Genomic DNA, 20,568 nt, shown 5'->3' with positions numbered 1-20,568 from the left:
ACAGGTCTCTCCCCATTCCAATGCATATCATATTTTTAAATGAAAAAAGTAACGTTACTCTTTGTTATTTGTTTTCCGTGCTTTGTATTAAACTGTGTATACATGATGCTGTTTTGTTTCTAATTGTTTAAGCAACTTAATTATATATGGTTAAACATTATAATATACGATGTTATTTTATGCTTTGAAGAACCGTGGATTAGTAATATTTTGCTCGATGTGCCCTCTTGTGGCCTCATGAGAGAAGCCAAAAGCTTTTTTCCCCCTAACTGAAATTATGCCTTTTAAATTTGAATATAATTAGAATTTTTATAATATTTAAGTACAAAATTAAGGTCTGTTTATCACCACACAAAAAAATATATATATCTTAATACTTCTTTGATTATGAATGTTGCCAACCTGAAAGTGACGTGCGGGCTTCGTTTTCATCTTTTTTTTTTTTTTTTTTTCTCGGTGCCGGATTACTGATCTCTTTTCACGGGCATAGTTGTCCATCAATTATGATCATCTGCATTCAGCTGCAAAACATGAGGTGTGAGCGGTCGCGGATGCGGGAATGGCACGTCACTTTTTTTTTTTTTTTTTTTTTTTAGCAACTGGAATGGTGCCCCCCCGGGAGTTGGTGCCCTACGTACTCTGCATATAGGGAGCGGCGGTACTGATTTTAACGTATACGATATCGTTCATATCGCACAGACCGGACCGCAAGGCAGGGCCGGCGCCAGGGGGCATTCGCGTGCCCCCAAAACGAGTTACTGTGCCCTCCACTTTCCATCCTCTCCCCTACTTACTGAACGTGATCGATTTCGAAAGCGAAAGTGAAACCGATAAAACAGCGCGCATAACAAAGCGACTGCACGCTTTAGCAGCGTCAGCCCAACACAACCCCCCCACCACACACACACACACACACAACATGAATTGTACCCCCCCTAGAAATTCAAATGCCCTCCTGATTGAGGTCGGACCTCAAAGAGGCAGGGGCTCAAATCCCCCCCGGCCCCCCGCCCTGTGCCCGCCACTGTTTGTCAGGCATCTACATTGTCATCTGAGGAGATTACAAAGATTAAACGAGTGGGGTTTTTTTTTTTTACTCTAACGCATGAAATGTGGAGTTATCTGCTTTTGCCAAAAAACGACTGTTGGAGTTATCTGCTTTTGCTATAAAATAAACTTTTAATGTGTAAAAAAAAACATACTTTCAATTAACTTTAATTTTGTAAATTACCTGTATTTGTTTAAATTATTATTACTTAATCAAAATAACCCAACTGCAGTTTGATTGATATTACTTGGAATGTGCAATAAAAAAAAACGTGATTTCTGAAAATAAATAAAAATTGAGTTATCGTTTTTTGCAAATGAACTCTTCATTTGTTGACTGACATGATCATAAAGGTACGGTCACGTTAGCGAAATCACAGCAAGATTTAGCGAGCAAAAAAATGTCTGCTGTATCTTAATAGCATAGCTACGGAAGAACCACCCCTCACACAGTATTCACTTTCAAACTAAACAGGTTTTTGTTGCTCAATGCAATGAATTAATGTTACCAACCTGAAAATGAGCGAAACGTGCATTTTTAAGGGCAAAATCCAGTCAAGATTTCCCAATCTTGAATTTTTCATGAGGTTCAAATTGGTCAAGTGAAATTGTCACACTGACCAACAGAAATCTGCTTGGTTTGAAAGTGACTTCTGTGTTTCATCGCTACACTACTGGAACTTTTTTTTCCCATGAAAAATGCCAATATGACTGCACCTTAACTACTATACTATACAAGGATCTCATTGTATATTGCTGGTGTGTCCTCTCTGTACACGTCAACGTCGCCCTGGACAAACACAAGAAGCTGATCACACGGCTACTGGAAACCAGCTGCACCTGAATTACATCAAAGGAGAATCACTGAGACTACAAAGAACATGATCTCACCGAACAAGTTCTCATGCTGTTCTGCTGTCCCGTACAGATTCAGACTAAACTGAGGGACTTCCTCAACACATCATCCATCTAATCCTCCAAACTATCTCTCCATTGTCCCCTCTATCCCCCACCTGTACAAAAGCTAAAAAAAGTCCCCCTCCATGCTAATATTGCATTGAAATTTGGGTCCGTGACTCGTCATTTCAACTAGGCCTACTTCAACACTATTTTTGCCTAGGTTAATGGAGATGACAATTAATAAAATGATTGATTATTAAGTTGTCATTCTAGTTGACAGCACACAGACAAGTAAATGAATACAGGCTCAAATAGCTCCCTGTTGAATCATCTTATCCACACACACACACACACAGGTCTGCTATTCAGCCGTCGTTCTTTCCCATTCACTAGCAAAGTAATTACAAAGCCTCATTATGTTTAGCCTCCAAGTCTAAGCACATGCAGTCTCTTGAAGACAGACTGGACTAAAGAAGACCATCCCATTCATGCAGAATGGCTGCCACTGTTTGAGTCAGAGTGTTTATTCAACTAATCTGGCACCAAGATGCATTTAACCTCCCTCTCACAACAAATATCACTTTATTCTCAATAAATCAACAGGTCAAGGAACTTTCCTTGTCATTTAATGTGCGTGAGTCAGGTTTTGAAATGTCCCCACAAGCACAGTAAAGTCTGAAATCACTCACATCATGTGGATCAGCCAACAGTCCTCGTGAGGAAAACAAATACAGTGTTCTGGCATGAAACTCCAGATGGCGCAGTCTGATAGGTCTATCTCAGTCTGACATAATGACATCATTATCACATGGCACAGCTGATTGGTTCTCTCCTGTATTGATAGCCAATTTAGCTAGCTGCTCAACATTCAAATATATGACTAGTGCTTGCTATAGCAGTTGCAGCATGCTTCAGAAACCCTCCACCTTCCCCAGCTCCACCTGTATAGATCTGCTACGAGGTTATCATGTATGCTATATGGGGGTTATTTCATGTATGTTATATGTGCAGCAGCAGCATTTCTTACATGCTCACAGCAGCATGTTGGCAGTAGCAGGTCTCGTAGTCTTGCGTAGCCAGACCTTCAGGCTGACGGCTAAAGGTCTGGAATCCATGGCAGCTTCCATCGGCCAAGGCCCGCCCATGAGGCCGTTTGACCGACATGTACAATAACAGACTGGAGTGTAAAACTCTCGGATGTATTTTAAAGATTCTATGCCTCAAACTTTAAATATTTCACATACTTTTGAAAATCCATCGTTTAGTTGAGCCTGATAAGCGCTCGTCGTCACAGTTGTAAACGCAACAGCTTTCTTCTTTCGTAAGGGGGTTTGGCGTCACGGCATCTTTGTTTCCAGGCGGAACGTTAAAGAACGCGACACACACATCTCCCAGAAATCCTGTATAATCTAACCAATCCGATGACGACTTTGAAACTCTTAAAGTGTTTACACTTTTGTGTGCCATATACATCAGACGTTCAGCCAATGGTTCGTGGTCGTGATGTCTGAGGCTGAGACTACAAGTCTCGGTACTCCGCCAAGACCAAATGCATTAACATTGTCATGTAGGCTATTTTACCATGCAAATGTATTGTTATAGTGCTGGTAGTTTATGTAAATGAACAGTATGTACTCTTTCTCTGTGTTGCGTGCACTAAGATATCCCCAATTATTTATCAGCAAAAGTCAAATGTGTAATCCAGCGAACTATATCCGAAATCAATATTTGAGCAAGTACATAACCAGCCAGTGATCAAAACTATCACCTTACTTTAGCCCGATTCACAACGGTTATCTTATAATAATGTTTTCTAATTTGAGTGGTTTGGGTAGGTTTTCGTGGGAAATTCGAACATGGCACTGCGTCATTACGTCACGTCTGTAAACATAAAGAAGTTGTCCCGGCTAGTAGGCTATCACATGTGAGGATCCTGCAGGTGGTGGCTAATTTATAGCCTTTTCTCACAGCAGCTAGAATAATTAAATGTATCATTTTGATGGCGGATTGTAACCCAGAAAGGATTATGTGTTTATGAAACACATGTGAATGAAATTAAATTAAATTCCAGTTTTAAATGTGCTTCTTGTAACAGATAGCCTGGGATTACACAAGATTTGTATTTTAAAGAAAACCAGTTCGAAGGGAGCATAGTTTAGATTAGATTAGACTGAACAGAAATTGAAATCTACACGCTAATACACACTATACTCATAGTCATGCAATACTGATGTTGTTAACATTAATAATTTGACAAAGTATAACAATAATAATAATTTGCATGGTTAGATGTGATATGAGCTAACAGATCGATTTATTGTAATGCTTTTTTCCTCAGTTGGTCAGAACAAACGTGGCAGACTTGTTACTTACTTGTTCAGATGGCAATATAAGGTGAACATTTTTATTTGGGTCATATATTCCAAGATGTAGGCTAGAATCTGGGATTCTTAAGTACAGTATCCACACCGGTCCGGTGTCTGTCTGACACACTGACAAACATACTCCTCAAAACATTAGATTAGAAGATAATTCCGCACAGAGCTGCAAATCCAGGTTTTCAAACAGAGATGGCAACAGAGGCAAAACTTACAGACTGCAGCTTTAAGTAACATTAGGCCGGTTTGATTATGCTGTTTGTTTGATGGTTGGTGATATTGTTTTTACATATGCATCTGCTTACATACGCGATTGCTTTTTCTGATTCTTCAACACTGTGTTTTGATCCAGAAGTTCAGTACTCTTTCAGATGTGTAGATAGCGGTGTAATAGCCTCTCCTATCGTATAAGAGGGAAAACACGTAAAGCCGGAAAATTCTGTTAATGGTGGGGAAAGGGTTAATGAGCAAACTATAAATGACAAGCAAAATATAACATAGCACAGAGGTCTGTGTGAGTACTACACAATAAAATACTCCATCTTAACAAAGTGCAAGTGTGTGTATACGCGACTGCCGAAAGCAAGATGCTACACCTCCCGTTCTGAAATTAAACCAAACAGGAAGTGAACTTCTCAACTTCTCCATTTATCTACTTAAAGTCCTAAACAACTCCCCACCCAGCATCTGCTCGATTGAACCATTCAGCTGCACAAGCACATACAATAAAAGATGCTTTACTGCAAAGAGTGTGACTCTCAGTGTCTTTCTACTTGGCCGAAGATTCTCACTTTAAAGAACTTGATCTACCTGCACACATCGGTACAACAGTTGACACTGACCCTACAGCAAACACACACACACACACACACACACACACACACAGTGCTCTGCTAGGAGATCTGTGAAACTCTCAGAACCGGCCCACGTTTCCACTGGCCTGAGAGTCAAATGATGACACATTCTGCAACTTGCCCACAAACACAGTGCATGACGGTTTCCGTTTCCGTTTACTAGTTGAAAACATGATAGTTGTAAGTAAAACAGTGTCATTCCATGTCAAATTAAACAAATTTCAGAAACTTCCCCAGTTATAATAATATTTTTTTATGATGAAAGATGAGCATAAATTGCAATGAAAGGACAAAGTGTTTAAATGTGCAATGAATATTTTGGTCATTGACGTATAAGGATTTTCGACAGGCAAATTTTTTAATACAAAAAATAATAATATATTTTGTCGTTGTTCAAACATTAAGAAGGTTGTGTACACATAAATGTATATAAAAAAATTTATTAAGTGATTTTAGTGTTCTTTCATCTAGATTAATCATCTGTAGCCTTAACAAATATCATGTTATGCGACCATGATTTATATTAAAATTAATTAATTTCCTTAACATGCTTAACATTTTTTTTAGATGTTCTCAGTAACTGAGGTGTTTAGAAACAAAGTATTTGCATTTCTTTTGAGTTTTTGTACATAATGAACATTTTTACATACATGTACATATTTTTGTTCTATAATTTCAGAGTTGCCTTCTTAATTGTAGTTAGCAGACTGATTTTTTTCTGTAAATTGCATACAACTGAGAAAAGTATTTTTAAAATACCATTCACTTAAGGATACTATAGCAATGATTCATATTTCAGCCACAGAAATTAGATCATTTATTTTTAATTTAATAAGTTATTGCTATTATTGGTCGCACCACATGATGAGTGGTCGCTCCAAATGACACAAAGACCTTACATCATTAAAAATCAATTTAAAGAAACGTGAAAGGTTCAGCATATTGCATTAACTGCAGTCATTTTTTTAGACCCAGTTATTTCTAAACTTTGCCCAACCTTGGCTGCTCAATTGACCCTTCGCCGGGAGTTTGATTAACAGGCTATCTGAGCAATCATAATGCCAAATCAGCCATTTTTGTCCGACAAACAAACTAGACAGGAGAGTAGATTAACGTTGGTGGACTTGAACTTGAAAAATAGTGTGTATTGACATCTTTTCACATTTGAAACAAGATACCTTCTGATGTTCATTCATGTTTATTTTGTGCTATAACTAGTAAGAGATGATCGGTCACATGCCGCTTGAACTGAGGTGCTACAGCGATCTGTCACGACACATTAAAGAGACACAAAACTGTATTTGTTGATTTCTTTAAAAAAAAAAAAAAAAAGACTAAATTTGAACTCTGAGACTTTGTTTAATACCAAAAGTAACCTGCTCTGTCTTGTATGTCGGCGTGTTGTCAGTGTCTTCTTTGCTCCGGGATGTATTTTTCACTGCATGAGAACATGATGTATGGCATAAAAGTGCCATGGTTTGTCGGATGATTTGTCTGACGTAGCAACAGTAACTAAGGCCGGGTCTTTGCTAAGGGTCAATTTACAGTTGCTGGCTCAGGTTCTGAGATGAAATCATAAACATCTTTCTTACAGCAGAAAATTACATCTGGAGTTTGTGCATGACTGCTTGGTCAGAATTAACATGCTGCCTATTACTTTGCTTGGCAGTGGAATCTGGTAAAATAGATTAAAATAGTTATTAATAAATATATAATAAATTACTAATAAATGTATAATTACCAAACTGAATTTAGATGCTCTAAATTCCTTTTTTTTTTTTATCATATTGTACAAAGATTACACACAAACCGCTCGAAATGACCCAAACTGCATACAAATTTATTCCAAATTATATTAAAATATAGTATTTTGTGTATATAAACCATTAATTGAATATAAAAGCACAAAAACTGTGAATCTGGGACATATATCTATAATGGAAAACACTCTGGAATGGTCGCACCAAATGATATTTGGTCACACCACATGATAATATATATATAATAATATTATGATGGAAATATAAATACAAATGCTTTGCAATTTTATACAGGATTACAAATCACTTTGGAAAACATGACAAATAGTGCAGAAAATGAATCAGAAAAAATTTAGGGTAATATCAAAGATGTTTCCAAAACAAAAGTTATGGCCGGACGGTCGCACCAGATGATGTTTTGACACTTTGAATAAATTACAAATAACTAATGTTTTTTGAAAAATTAAAGTTGGTACATATGTGGGAGAGGTACTTCTTATATATGGCATCTTTTTTATGCATTTAAACCAATTTTTAACTGAAAAAAAAAGAAGTCGGACAGAAACTTTAGGCATCACGTCATTGACCCATTTACTGAGTAATCCACTATTTTGATGACAGGGATCAAAACACAATTTTCACCTAATATTTGGAGGGGGGAAAATGACTTTAGAAAGATGGCAGCATCATCATTTAATTGTTACACAGAGATAGGTACTGGTCTAATAGAAAATCTGTTGACTTTAGCAATCTCTGTTCTTTATATGTCAAAGATGACAGTTAGTATCAGCTGTGTGCAAAGTGACCCACATTTGGTTTTTGACAACTGAAAAGTGCAGCAATTCTCCTACTCCTGTAGCCACATTTAAATCCCAGTATATCTGGAAATTGACAATATAAAGCCTTAAAAATTAAGATACCAAAACAAAACTTTGTTAAGAATCAGAATCTAAAAGAATTTTAAGATATATTTAATACTTCTTGAGTTACACTCATGCATTGCAAGCTTCAGGGAAAAATTAAAAGTGTTTTTCTAAGTTTTGAATTGCCTCCATTGGCATATAATGCAACAAATATTGCTAAAGTCAGCAGATTTTACTAAAAGACCCAATCTCTGTCTGAAAATAAACAATGCTGCCATCTTTCTAAAGTCATTTTTACCCACATGTAATTTGACTCCAAATCTACAAAATAGTGGATTACTCACTAAATTTATATCTGGCATTTAATATTTTGACATTCTTCTTCATTTGTGTATTACTTTCACCAGAAAAATATCAAAACAACAATTGTACTTGTTGAGTTGACCCGGAATGACCCTATAATTTTATTTGAGATGAACAGTGTAAATAAAGTGGCTAGAGTCTGTCTGTGTGTTGTGACAACAAAAGTAATGTGGTTTCTGTCAACTGAACACAACTTTGTGTGCTCCCGGTCTGAATAACTTGCTTGATAATAATGGGAGTGATCTAGTTTTGTTTTGCGTCAGCTTCCGATTTGAAACCAGCAGGTGCAGAGCCCATTTTCCCGTCCCAGAACTGTCTTGTATTCGGCACTGTGTCTGTGGGAAAGGGGTATAATTCAGTCCATCTCATTTTGCTGGCCCGGAGGAACAGGTGAGCAGGGTGTGTGGATGTCTGGAAGCTTCCTGTGACATACTTTGGCCCGTCTGCCATTACAGCAATCAAATATGAGCCTCTTTTCCCAACAGGCCGTCCAATATCTCACCCAAATCAATGTCATCCTTTCTACAGGCGCTGTCACACTGCTAATATCCAGTTCACTGCCAGTATGAGGCCTGTCTACATGCATTTGTGTTTTACAATGCTTTTGTAGGGCCGCTATTAATGGTGTGGGGTGGAGGAAGGAGGGGCCGAGGGCATGACAGCACGGATTTACTGAGACAACAATGACTGAAACAAACACAACGAACTGAGACAGAGACGCATTAGACATGCTGAAGTCCTGAACCCTGCCTGATAATCAGACAACAACACCAATGCTGAGTTCATCAGGACATCAGTCAGCCACAAAACAACAACTGTCAAAGTTCAAATAACAAGTCATATTAAAAATAATATTATATAAATAAAAACATGACATTAATGTACATAAAGAAACCGACATACAAATAAATAAACCAGTGACAGAAAAAAAGTTATAATAAATGTAATAAAAAACATAAATCATCATTTATGCTTATTTCAAATTTGATGCCTGCTACAGGTCTCAAAAAAGTTGGCACGGGGGCAACAAAGGGCTGAAAAAGCAAGACATTTTTAAAAGATTCAGCTGGGAGAACATCTAGCAACTAAATAAGTTAATTGACATCAGGTCTGTAACATGATTAGCTATAAAAGGGATGTCTTAGAGAGGCAGAGTCTCTCAGAAGTAAAGATGGACAGAGGCTCTCCAATCTGTGAAAGAGTGCATAAAAAGATTGTGGAATACTTTAAAAACTAAGTTCCTCAACGTCAAATTGCATAGGCTTTGCAAATCTCATCATCTACAGTGCATAACTTCATCAAAATATTCAGAGAAACTGGAGAAATCTCTGTGCGTAAGGGACAAGGCCTTTGTTGGATGCCTGTGGTCTTCCGGCCCTCAGACGACACTGCATCACTCATATGCATGATTCTGTCATTGACATTACTAAATGGGCCCAGGAATACTTCCAGAAACCACTGTCGGTAAACACAATCTGCCGTGCCATCTGCAGATACCAACTAAAGCTCTGTCATGCAAAAAGAAAGCCGTATGTGAACATGGTCCAGAAGCGCCGTCATGTCCTGTGGGCCAAGGCTTATTTAAAATGGACTGTTTCAAAGTGGAAAAGTGTTCTATGGTCAGACGAGTCCAAATTTGACATTCTTGTTGGAAATCACAGACGCCGTGTCCTCCAGGCTAAAGAGGAGGGAGACCTTCCAGCGTGTTATCAGCATTCAGTTCAAAAGCCAGCCTCTCTGATGGTATGGGGGTGCATAAGTGTATACAGTATGGGCAGCTTGCATGTTTTGGAAGGCACTATGAATGCTGAAAGGTATATAAAAGGTTTGAGAGTAACATATGCTCCCCTCCAGACAATGTCTATTTCATCAGGACAATACAAAACCATATACTGCAGCTATTACAACAGCATGACTTCGTAGTAGAAGAGTCCAGGTGCTGAATTGGCCTGCCTGCAGTCCAGATCTTTCACCTATAGAGAACATTTGGCACATCATTAAATGAAAAATATGTCAAAGACAACCACAAATTCTTCAGAAGCTGGAAACCTATATCAGGCAAGAATGGGACCAAATTCCAACAACAAAACTCCAGAAACTCATAACCTCGATGCCCAGACGTCTTCAAACTGTTCTGAGAAGAAGAGGAGATGCTACACCATGGTAAACATGCCCCGTCCCAACTATTTTAAGACCTGTAGCAGGCATCAAATTTGAAATGAGCTCATTTAGTGGATAAGAGTGTAAAATATCTCAGTTTAAACATTTGTTATGTTATCTATGTTCTATTGTGAATAAAATATTGGCTCATGTGATTTGAAATTCTTTTAGTTTTCATTTTATTCAAATTTAAAAAACGTCCCAACATGTCCGGAATTCGGGTTGTATCTTGCATTGTTTGCTCTAATTTTAGAGGAAGGAACTGATTGTTAAAGGTACTAAATTGAAAGAAGATCACAATGTTGTGTTTCAGTGATTAAATCAAATGTTCTCAATATATATTACAATAATCTTGTGTTTTGAAACAATGATGAAAATATGTGTAACTAATGAAAGCATGAGATCAGATTTTGAAATAATGTCTAGTGGTGTTACAAGTGTGATCAGTTTAGCTTTTTGAAAATACACACCTTACTTGTGAAAATAGTACCAAAGCAAATTAAAAAAAAACTGTAAAAAGTTAAATATTTCACATATTTAAATAAAATTGTAATATCAAAATAATGAATGTTACTCCATTGCTCCACTGTATGAAGTATTTCTCTGCAAATAATTAAATATTGACAGAAAAAAAATAATGTGCCAGTAAATTTAATATAGATAGATAGATAGATAGATAGATAGATAGATAGATAGATAGATAGATAGATAGATAGATAGATAGATAGATAGATAGATAGATAGATAGATAGGTATAATAAAAACAAATGGTAAAATAAATATTTAACACATTTAAATAAATATTTAATTCAAAAATAATACATGCTACTCCACTTGTTTTTACAAAACTTTACAAACTCTTTCTCTATAAATAAATAATTAATTCATAGAAAATATTGAAAGAAAAATAATAAATAAACAAACAAATAAATAATAAATAAATGTTTGTAACATAATCAGCATATTTAAATAAACATTTAATAACAAAATAACAACTATTACTCCACTGTTGTACAAACACTTTCTCTATAAGTAAATTAATATTTTAGTATTGATAATAATCAATAAAATACATATTTAACAAAACAGTAAATGACTATTAAGAATACTCCACTATACAAACTCTCTGTAGCTCTGCTTTTGTTTGGATCCTCTGGCCGCTAACACCACTGCACTAACACTAATCCACTCTCTACAGTCCCCTCCCCCTCCACACACACACACACACACACACACACTTCTCCATCTCCCTGCTGCATCTGCCATCCATCAATGCATCACACAGCTCTTGTATGCAAATAACATCACTTATAACTCTTTCAAAATACACACTCCCCATGAACCAAAACACACTTTTATCCCATTATTGCCATTGGACAACCGCAACTTTATCTAATTACAGCTCTCTAAATTACACACACACACACACACACATCATCCTCGACACTGCCCACGCACAACATCATCCCTTTACAGTTCACCTAAATGCAGAGGTACACACACACACACTCCATCATCCTCTTATGCATCAAGTGCAGATACACACACACACACACGTACACACACACACATCCAATTATATCTCACTGCAACACTTACAGTGTATTACAGTTGACTGCGCTCAGATGACAACAGGAAACACTCACATCCACAACAACATCTGTGTATAGTTGCTGAAGCCTTCTTCCTTCTTACACACACACACACACACACACTGTGCAGTGGTGACAGATGGTGTGCGTGGGGTGTTTTGGCCTCTCAGAGACCGTGAAAAGTGGACATATGCGAGACCCTTCACCCTCTGACCTGTCCGACACCCTTCATAGAGGAACACACTCAAATTATTGACTCAGATCATCATCAGTCCCACAAGAACCAAAGACCAGATTACACTGACACATCAATACTCTTTATCTTCACACACTTATCTTCACACTAGTCCTGCTTTTTCAGGAAGAGAAACGGCTTGGGCTGTATAGCTAAAATAAAACATACATCAATATTCTTCAGCCTTTTGTATATATATATATATATATATATATATATATATATATATATAGTCATATTCAATAACTATCACATTTCTTTTACTCCACAAAGTAGCACATCAGTCAATGTTGACAGCATTATCAGTCTATCTTATAGGTCTATTACTCTCAGAAAAAAAGGTACAAAAGCTGTCACGGGTGCAATACTTTTCAAAGGTACAAATATGTACCATTTAGGTACCAATATGTACTTGTCACGCCCCTGGACTGTTTTATTGTGTTTTGCTCCCCGTGTGTTCCGTGACCCAGTTTCTCCCACATTGATTGTGTTTAATTTGATTCCAGGTGTGTCTCCTTTCGTCCCTCGCTATCCTGTCTTTATGAGCCTGTTTACACCTGGTCACTTCATGCGTTTTCTCTGATCGGATATCTATCTGATTTGTTAAAATGTTTCCATTTACTCTTGGCCACATAAATATGTTTTCGCAAAACAGATATAAATCCGTTCTTCAATTCCCGCGCTAGATGCAAATTTAATGGAGTTCACGTCAATGAAAGCAATACATATGCACTGCATTTTATTCATTATCAGCTAATTTCAATATCAGAGACCGCAACAGGAGAGAGCATCAGTTTGCATCAGTACTAGAAAGATAGGTTAGTCTCACTAATTTTAAAGAAGATGATTGTGTGTTGAGCGTCTGCGACTTACCTACTTTCAGTTTCATTCGCGGCAGTTTGCGTGTCGGCTTGCTGAAGAGATACTCAGCTACTCATCCGCGGTGATGCTTGTTCCATTAGCACTGTCATATCTGACTATAACATGCCATGTAGCCTATAAAATGCTCTAACACATTTATTATTTTAATATTTTGGGAGGAGTAAAATTAGCATATGTGATTTCAACAACCAGATGCATTTACACTTGTTCAGTTTCGTCAGGAATGTGGCCCAGACCACTTCCTGAAGTGGTTTGAGCGATCGGATTTATATCCGTCTCGAATGCGTTTCGAGCATTTACACCTGGTCTTTTCACGATCGGAAAGCTATCCGATCAGAAAAAACGCATGAAGTGACCAGGTGTAAACAGTCCCTATAAGCCCCAGTCCTTTCAGTTAGTGTTTTTTAGTCCTTGAATGTCTTCTTGTGCTCTATGTTCCCCCTTTGGATTATTAAAGACTCTCATTTTGTGAATTCCTCGTCTCGTGGCTTCCTTGCTCCAGCGAATGTGACAGAAGGACTGACCGAATCCATTACCTCCATGTTTGTACCCTCCGTTTTGTTTCTCTTTTTTTTCAGTGTTCCTCCGGCTCTGCCTTGGCCTGGCGTCTACCATCCTGCGCCTTGGGACTCCACTCCTCCGGCTGCACCTTTCGGCTCCTCCTCAGTCCTCTGTCGCTCCGGCTCCACCGCGGCTATCTGGATCCCCACCTCCGTCTTGGTTGCCGGCGCCATCTGCTCCACCTTGGGCCACCGGATCCTCCCCGTCGCCCTTGCTCTTCGGCTCTCCGCTTCGGGTTCCTCCACCACCTGCTACGCCACCGTTGGTCGGCCCCCTGGAGTCGGTAGCCATCCCTCCTCCATGGCTCCTCCATCCGTCGGCTCCACCATGGGCCACTGTTATGGTTGCGGCCTGGGTCCAACTTGGCTCCTCCTGTTCCTGTCTCCTCCCTCTTTCGTCGCCTCCCTGGACTCTGTCTGCCCGCTCCCCCCGGTGGAAGTATTACGGCGCGGGTTGCGCCTTCCGGGAGGGGGGAGTAATGTCACGCCCCTGGACTGATTTGTTGTGTTTTTGTCCCCCATGTGTTCCGTGACCCAGTTTCTCCCTCATTGATTGTGTTTAATTTGATTCCAGGTGTGTCTCCTTTCGTCCCTCGCTATCCTGTCTTTATAAGCCCCAGTCCTTTCAGTTAGTGTTTGTCGGTCCTTGAATGTCTTCTTGTGCTCTATGATCCCTCTTTGGATTATTAAAGACTCTCATTTTGTGAATTCCTTGTCTCCTGGCTTCCTTGCTCCAGCGAATGTGACAGTACCTAAGATATGCACCCTTTAGGAGTAAATAAGGTACAAAGGTGTTTTGAAAAGGCATCACTGAAGGCTTTTGTATTTTTTTTTTTTTTTTTTTGAGTGAGCAGAACAAATGCTGATGACTGGCAAAGCATTGTTTTAATAATCATCAAGTTCAGTATGTGTTTATTCAGTAGTGTAGCATCATTGTAATTAATTCAAACAGAGCATCATTAAACATCTAGACTTTATTTTTATTTATTTACAAGCATCAAGCTAATTAGGGGATTTATGTGGAAGTGTTCCAGGAAGCACAGATCGGTTTTTCAAAAACAAGATGTGTAAAAGCAGAAGTATTATACAGTTAGCGAGCAGACTCACACGTCTTAGTCCAGCACACTGATGCTGTGTGCCATCAGGACTCAATAATAAGGACGGCCTGATGGCTTCTGGCCAACTGACCAAACTGACACTTGCTCTTTTCTGCCCAATGACACTATAGTCTATACCAGTGGTCGGCAACAGTGTGCCAAAAGTGGCCCGCCAGCAATAATATCTGGCCCGCGCCCATAGTCAGAATATTTTTATAGTGGCTGGTTCTGAAAAAGATCTGTCATGACAGCAACAGTTACTCACAATCAGAGTATGTGAGCGGAGCGGTGTGATTTTGAATGGAGCGAGGAGCGGATTTTTTAAAAGTCGGAGCGTCGTGGTTTTCACTCGCTCCAAGAGCACTCCATCACCGCTCCATCACGACTACAATTCATGCCAACGACCCGTAATATAACTGCATATTTAGCAAGAATTCACGTTAAACATATTCAACTAGCTTGATAGAAAAGGATCACTCAAATCAGAAAGAATGTGAAGGCTATGATGACTGCAGTGGATATGAGCGGGAAGTTATATTTCTCAAGGAATTTATTTGTTCCTTCTGAATATTTTCAGCTGACAGCTGACTTTTTTTTCTCAGAACAGCATGGTATTAACTCGCAATTCTGACCTTATAAGTCGCAATTGCGAGTTTATATCTCACAATTCTGAGGGAAAAAAGTCAGAATTGCGAGTTTATATAAAAAATTATATATAAAAAAATTTTTTTTTTTAAAGTTCGAATTGTGAGATAAAAAGTTTTTTTTTTTTTTTCCAGTGGCGGAAACGGGCTTCCATAGAACTGTGATATGTCAAACATACTGAAATACTTTAGCCGTGGAGCAGTGTTTCTGATATCAGTGAGCGCGGAGTGATTATTAAATGCTCGGAGCGCGGAGGGGAAATTGTTGACGCTCCACTCCGCTCACATATTCTGATCGGACACCGCCACACAAATGTGGCTTTTTGTTAATGACTGTCGCAGGATTTTACACAGAGTAACAGCTCACTACCAGTTACAAAATACATTGTAACAGTCAGAGGCAATTCTGGTTGCATTTTCCATCAATTAATATCTTAAATTATCCTTTGATGCATCCTCCGCAAGGATGCATTAAATTTATCAAAACTGACAGTAAAGACAATAGATAATGTTTTAAAAGACTTCTATTTCAAATACATGCTGTTCTTTTGAACTTTTAAACATCAATAATAATAAAGCTTTCTTGAGCAGCAAATCAGTATATTAGAATGGTTTCTGAAGGATCATGTGACACTGAAGACTGGAGTAATGATGCTGAAAATTTATCTTTGATCACAGAAATAAATTACATTTGAAAATATATTAGAATAGAAAACAGATGAAATTGTAATAATGCTTCACAATGTTAGTGTTTTAGCTTTCTTTTTAATCAAATAAATACAGACTTAAAAACAGTAGTGTGTGTTTGTTCATTTATATCTGTAATTAAGTTACATTAAATCCACACACTTTTCATCTTTTGAAAATTGAAAATGAATTTAATTTGTATTTTTTTTTAAATACAGTTATTTGTTTAATTAGTTTTTTTTATTTTTTTATTAAAATTAAAATATTATTATTAAAATGTGTATTTTAATTAATTTTAAAATTAATTTTTATAAAACGCTTGATTAGAAATATCAAATATATATGCTTCTAGCACATTAAAGGTGTTGTTAAAAATACTGTAAATATCACATTGTAAAAAGTGGAAATCTGCAGATTTCACATACAGGAAAATGCAAAACTGAAGTACATTTTATAGTTTGCAAGGCAAACTATGTTTTACAATGTATACAGACTGCTTGACAAGCACATATTGAACTCATATTTGAGATTCAAGCATCACATATTCACTATTCAAATATCCATTATTTGTTTAGGATTGAGAAAGGAAGGTGAGGAGAGAGTGAACTGAGAGAATATGATGACGAGTGCTGGAAATCTCTGGTTAAATCCACAGGAATAACAGCTCCAGCTCTGGAAAGCTGCTCTGTGATTGGCTGGCAGGAGCAGGAGCTGCTGATTGGGCATAAAAATGGGAAGCAGGAACCCCACAGGAGCAGGTGTGACAGTACACCCAACACAAACACATTCACGCCTGCAGCCACACAAAACTCACACTTTTCACATCAGTGGTATGAACAAAATCACAAATTGTATATGACTATATACATATGTGTGAGCAACACAAACTCATTGTTTCACATCAAATCATTTGAAATGTAGTGCAAGAGCCTTGTTTTTTGTCTTGACAGCCCCAGTCCCCATCCACTTTCATTGTATGGAAAAGAGCAACGTGAACATTCTCCAAAATATCAGATTTTGTGTTCATCTCAAGAAAAAGTCATACATAATTTGATTTCCATTTTTCAGTAGAACAATTCCTTTAAAACACATATACATACAATTTGGCTCTTGAATGGATGGATGTGCAACAAAAATCCCTTCCTCTGGGTGCATCAGCTCGTATTTGTTTCTTCCGCTGTGTTTACCTCCAATCACACCACGCACTGATGCCACATCAGCAGTGGCACTTTAGGGTTTTGGTGACAGTAAACGATGGGAAGACAGAGTAAACGGAGCAGTGGAAAGCCTAAGTGCTGTGAGCTTTTGTAACTGGATGCAGAAAGTGAGCTTAAGACTGGAAAGCGGCTTTAAAATTAATCGGGGTCCTGTGCGGGATTAGAGAAATGCTCTCTCTCTCTCTCTCTCGCTCTCTAAAGTAGGGAGAACAAGCATCTGGATCTCGCTGTCAGTTGTTCTTGCTCTCACTGTCATGTTGGTCTGCATCTTTAGACACCCAGTTTCTGCTCACCCTGGGCTCAAGGACAGGAGCCAGCTGTGAATGACCCAGAAAACTCTTGCTTGAGCAATCTCAATTTACATAGACAACAGAAACGCGGGAACATGGAGGGAGACGTATATGTTTTGACCATTTAAAGCTTAAGTGTCTATTTTTTTCTGATGTTAAAATCCTTTTTCGTATTCCAATTTAATGTGCGGAGACTATAAGTAAGCTATTAAATGAATACATTTACATACTCTTTAAAACTTTCAGTTGAACTAATTCACCTTTTTAAAATGTCTTTTTAAAGTAAATGTTTTAATGAAACAAACCTAGATAATGTGATTGAAGCATTCGTTGAACTTTGAGCGTGCTTGCTCCGAGTTAATGTGCAGAGTTAAGTGTATTTAATCCCATACAATAAATAAATAAATAAATTCTGTCCAAATAAGCATTTCAAATATATGCTAAATATATTTTGTAAATAACACTGCTTACGAAAATTCATTTTTCAAATTTAAAATATCTTGTAAAATGCAAAAATATATTACAAAATATCTCATGGGACAAAAATGCATCCAGTAAAAAAAAAAAAAAAAAAAATATATATATATATATATATATATATATAGAACATTATACATATACTTAGATATAGCCTATTTAATAAATAAATAAATCAAATATAAGCTACTTCAAATATAAAACCATGTTTTAACAGCATATGTTTGGCCATTTTTGTATATTTTGTAATATATATTCAAAAATATATATATTTTGGCCAGATAGGATATTAACGTATACTTGGACATGAAGACTGAAGCTCTGTCGTAAAACTAGCTGCAGCCTGATTATAATTCACAAGTAAACCTAAGCAACCAGATCACAGTCTGAGCAATGACTCTCATATTCTTAAAAGTCATAATCTTGTTGTTATTGTAATTCCATTTGGTGTCACTAATGGTGCCAAAATTGTACACTTTACCTTTTGAGAGCCTCTAGACTTAATACACAAGCGTCCAGTCAGAGAAAGGTCCGATAAACCAAATTAAGATGCTAATTTTCTGCAAACCACCGATGGACAGACCAAATATGACCAAATTAACAAAATTGAGAGGTTCCTCTTGGGACAACCAAAGGCTGAGTGGCTGGGGCCGTAAAGCACACACACACACACACAGGGGCTCAGGAGGATGAACAATCAAACCAATCAATGACCACATGGTCACACAGGCCGCCACAGAGCACCTGATCTCCATGGACACGAAACGGACGGGGGCGGTCGCTCGAGACGGCGGGAACAAAACAGACACAGAGAAACAGGAAGACACAATGCAAAAGCAGAAAGAGAGGAAAAGAAGAACTACCAAAAAAAACAAGAAAAAGAATCAAAATTTACAAAGAAACTTGAATTATGAGAACAAGATGTTACTTAGCAGATCAATGAGAAAGAGAAAGCCTAACAGAACCTTTTTAAACTGCAATACTTTTAACACCCAGGGTCCCAAATACACTCCAGGTGTGACCTCTCATAATTCCTAATTCTACAAAGAATTTCTCATTTCAACAGAACAGCGTCCATAAACACACAAACCCTGATACTGTGTTAAACCTGATCTGAAATGCAGCACATGCAGAAGTTGTTGGGCTCTCAAGAACAAACAAATACCGGAAAGACCTTAAGGAACCGTCATGTACACTTGCACTAGTATAAACAGACATAGTCCTGAGTGCTTTGCTGCACAACAGAACGATAGCCAAGAGCATGCAAAGTACATGCACATTCAGAAAATCACATCAGAGACATTTCTGTCATTTTTTCTACAAATACATGGGAAAGGCTTACATCACTTCAATTTATAAATGGGGATTGATTGCATAACATTTCTGAATGGGCGCAGACTGAGGCCAAAGCACAGAAACAATAAACTGAAGGTAGCTATTATAGTAACAAGGCCTCTGGGTTTGAAATGCAATGCAAAGTCTGCAGGACTCATCACTGCATGTGATGTGTTCAAAACTGTGGGACACTGATGATGCAAAAGGATGTTTTATTTTAATGTAGACCACCTGCACTGTATAAAGTGAAACTGTGCAAAACATGATCTGACATTTAAACAATGTTTGTTGGTGCAGCCATATTTATTCTGTAGCATTAAATAAAACAAGTTGATTTGGATGTTTTACCAGACCAAAAAATTACAGCAAACAAAGAAAGAAATTTAATTATCTACCCCTATTAAATCGAGTAACAACCGTATTATGCACAACAAGCTTTAGTAATAAACACTGAAATAGCAATATAACATTGTTTATAGTAAACATGCGCTTTATTCTCTCACAGCCTCCCACGACACGACCCAGCGGACATAAATGATACATTTCGCGACTAAATTGTGATATTTTGTATCAAAGCGCTTAAGAATGAAAACATGTGGCTGTGCTGAGTGTTATTAAGTATCAAATCTATGAGAGATGCGGACAGCCCGCCAACAGAGCACTGAAACAATATAATAAATCAGAGAGCTCCTCAAACCACTACAACTCGGAGGCTTTTGTCGTGTTTTGACAGCTGTCCATCAAAAAGCTTTCATATTGAGCGTCATAATGGAAGAGCAGGTGCAAGTGAATGAAATGTCTGAAAATGGCGCCGAATGTGAAAAAAATAAATAAAATAAATGTCAACAGATTCCCGTCCTCGCGAGCATCACACAATACACAAGATTCCCCTCTTACCTTTCACTTCAATTCATCAACGAGTAGAAATAATCCACTACAAGATATCCACTTTCACACAGATTTCACTCAGCAAGCAAACCCATGTACAAAATTATCCAAGCTGTTTTAAAACGGTGTTTAGATTCTAGTAAAAAGGGGGGGCTAGCTATGCAATGAGCCAAGCGTATTTGGAAAGACGACCAATGGGAGACGAGCAGAGGTAGGAATGAGCCAATCAGACGCGAGATCACTGAGCTTCGGTCCCTGCGCTAAAGGCTGGAGCAGCATCGTAACAAAGGAGACTTAGAAACGGGATCAACCGGATTCGTTTCATTTCAGATGCTACTT

The 20,568-nt window shown here is 37.8% G+C and overlaps 1 protein-coding gene across 2 annotated transcripts in view; it reads right to left on the bottom strand.

Moving 5' to 3' along the window:
- epb41a (erythrocyte membrane protein band 4.1a) overlaps positions 1 to 20,368 on the bottom strand; it is a 73,331-nt gene extending 52,963 nt beyond the window's left edge. For both annotated transcript variants that reach the window (XM_079381795.1, XM_079381796.1), the window contains exon 1: positions 20,239 to 20,368. The gene's annotated coding sequence lies outside the window, so the exon portion shown is untranslated. The remainder of the gene's footprint in view (positions 1 to 20,238) is intronic.
- Positions 20,369 to 20,568: the final 200 nt, after the last annotated feature.

This window comes from Barbus barbus, assembly GCF_936440315.1.
Source record: "Barbus barbus genome assembly, chromosome: 27".
Classification (NCBI taxonomy): domain Eukaryota; kingdom Metazoa; phylum Chordata; class Actinopteri; order Cypriniformes; family Cyprinidae; genus Barbus; species Barbus barbus.
The sequence above is the reverse complement of the archived record's forward strand: the minus strand, read 5'-3'. Positions and strand labels throughout refer to the sequence as shown.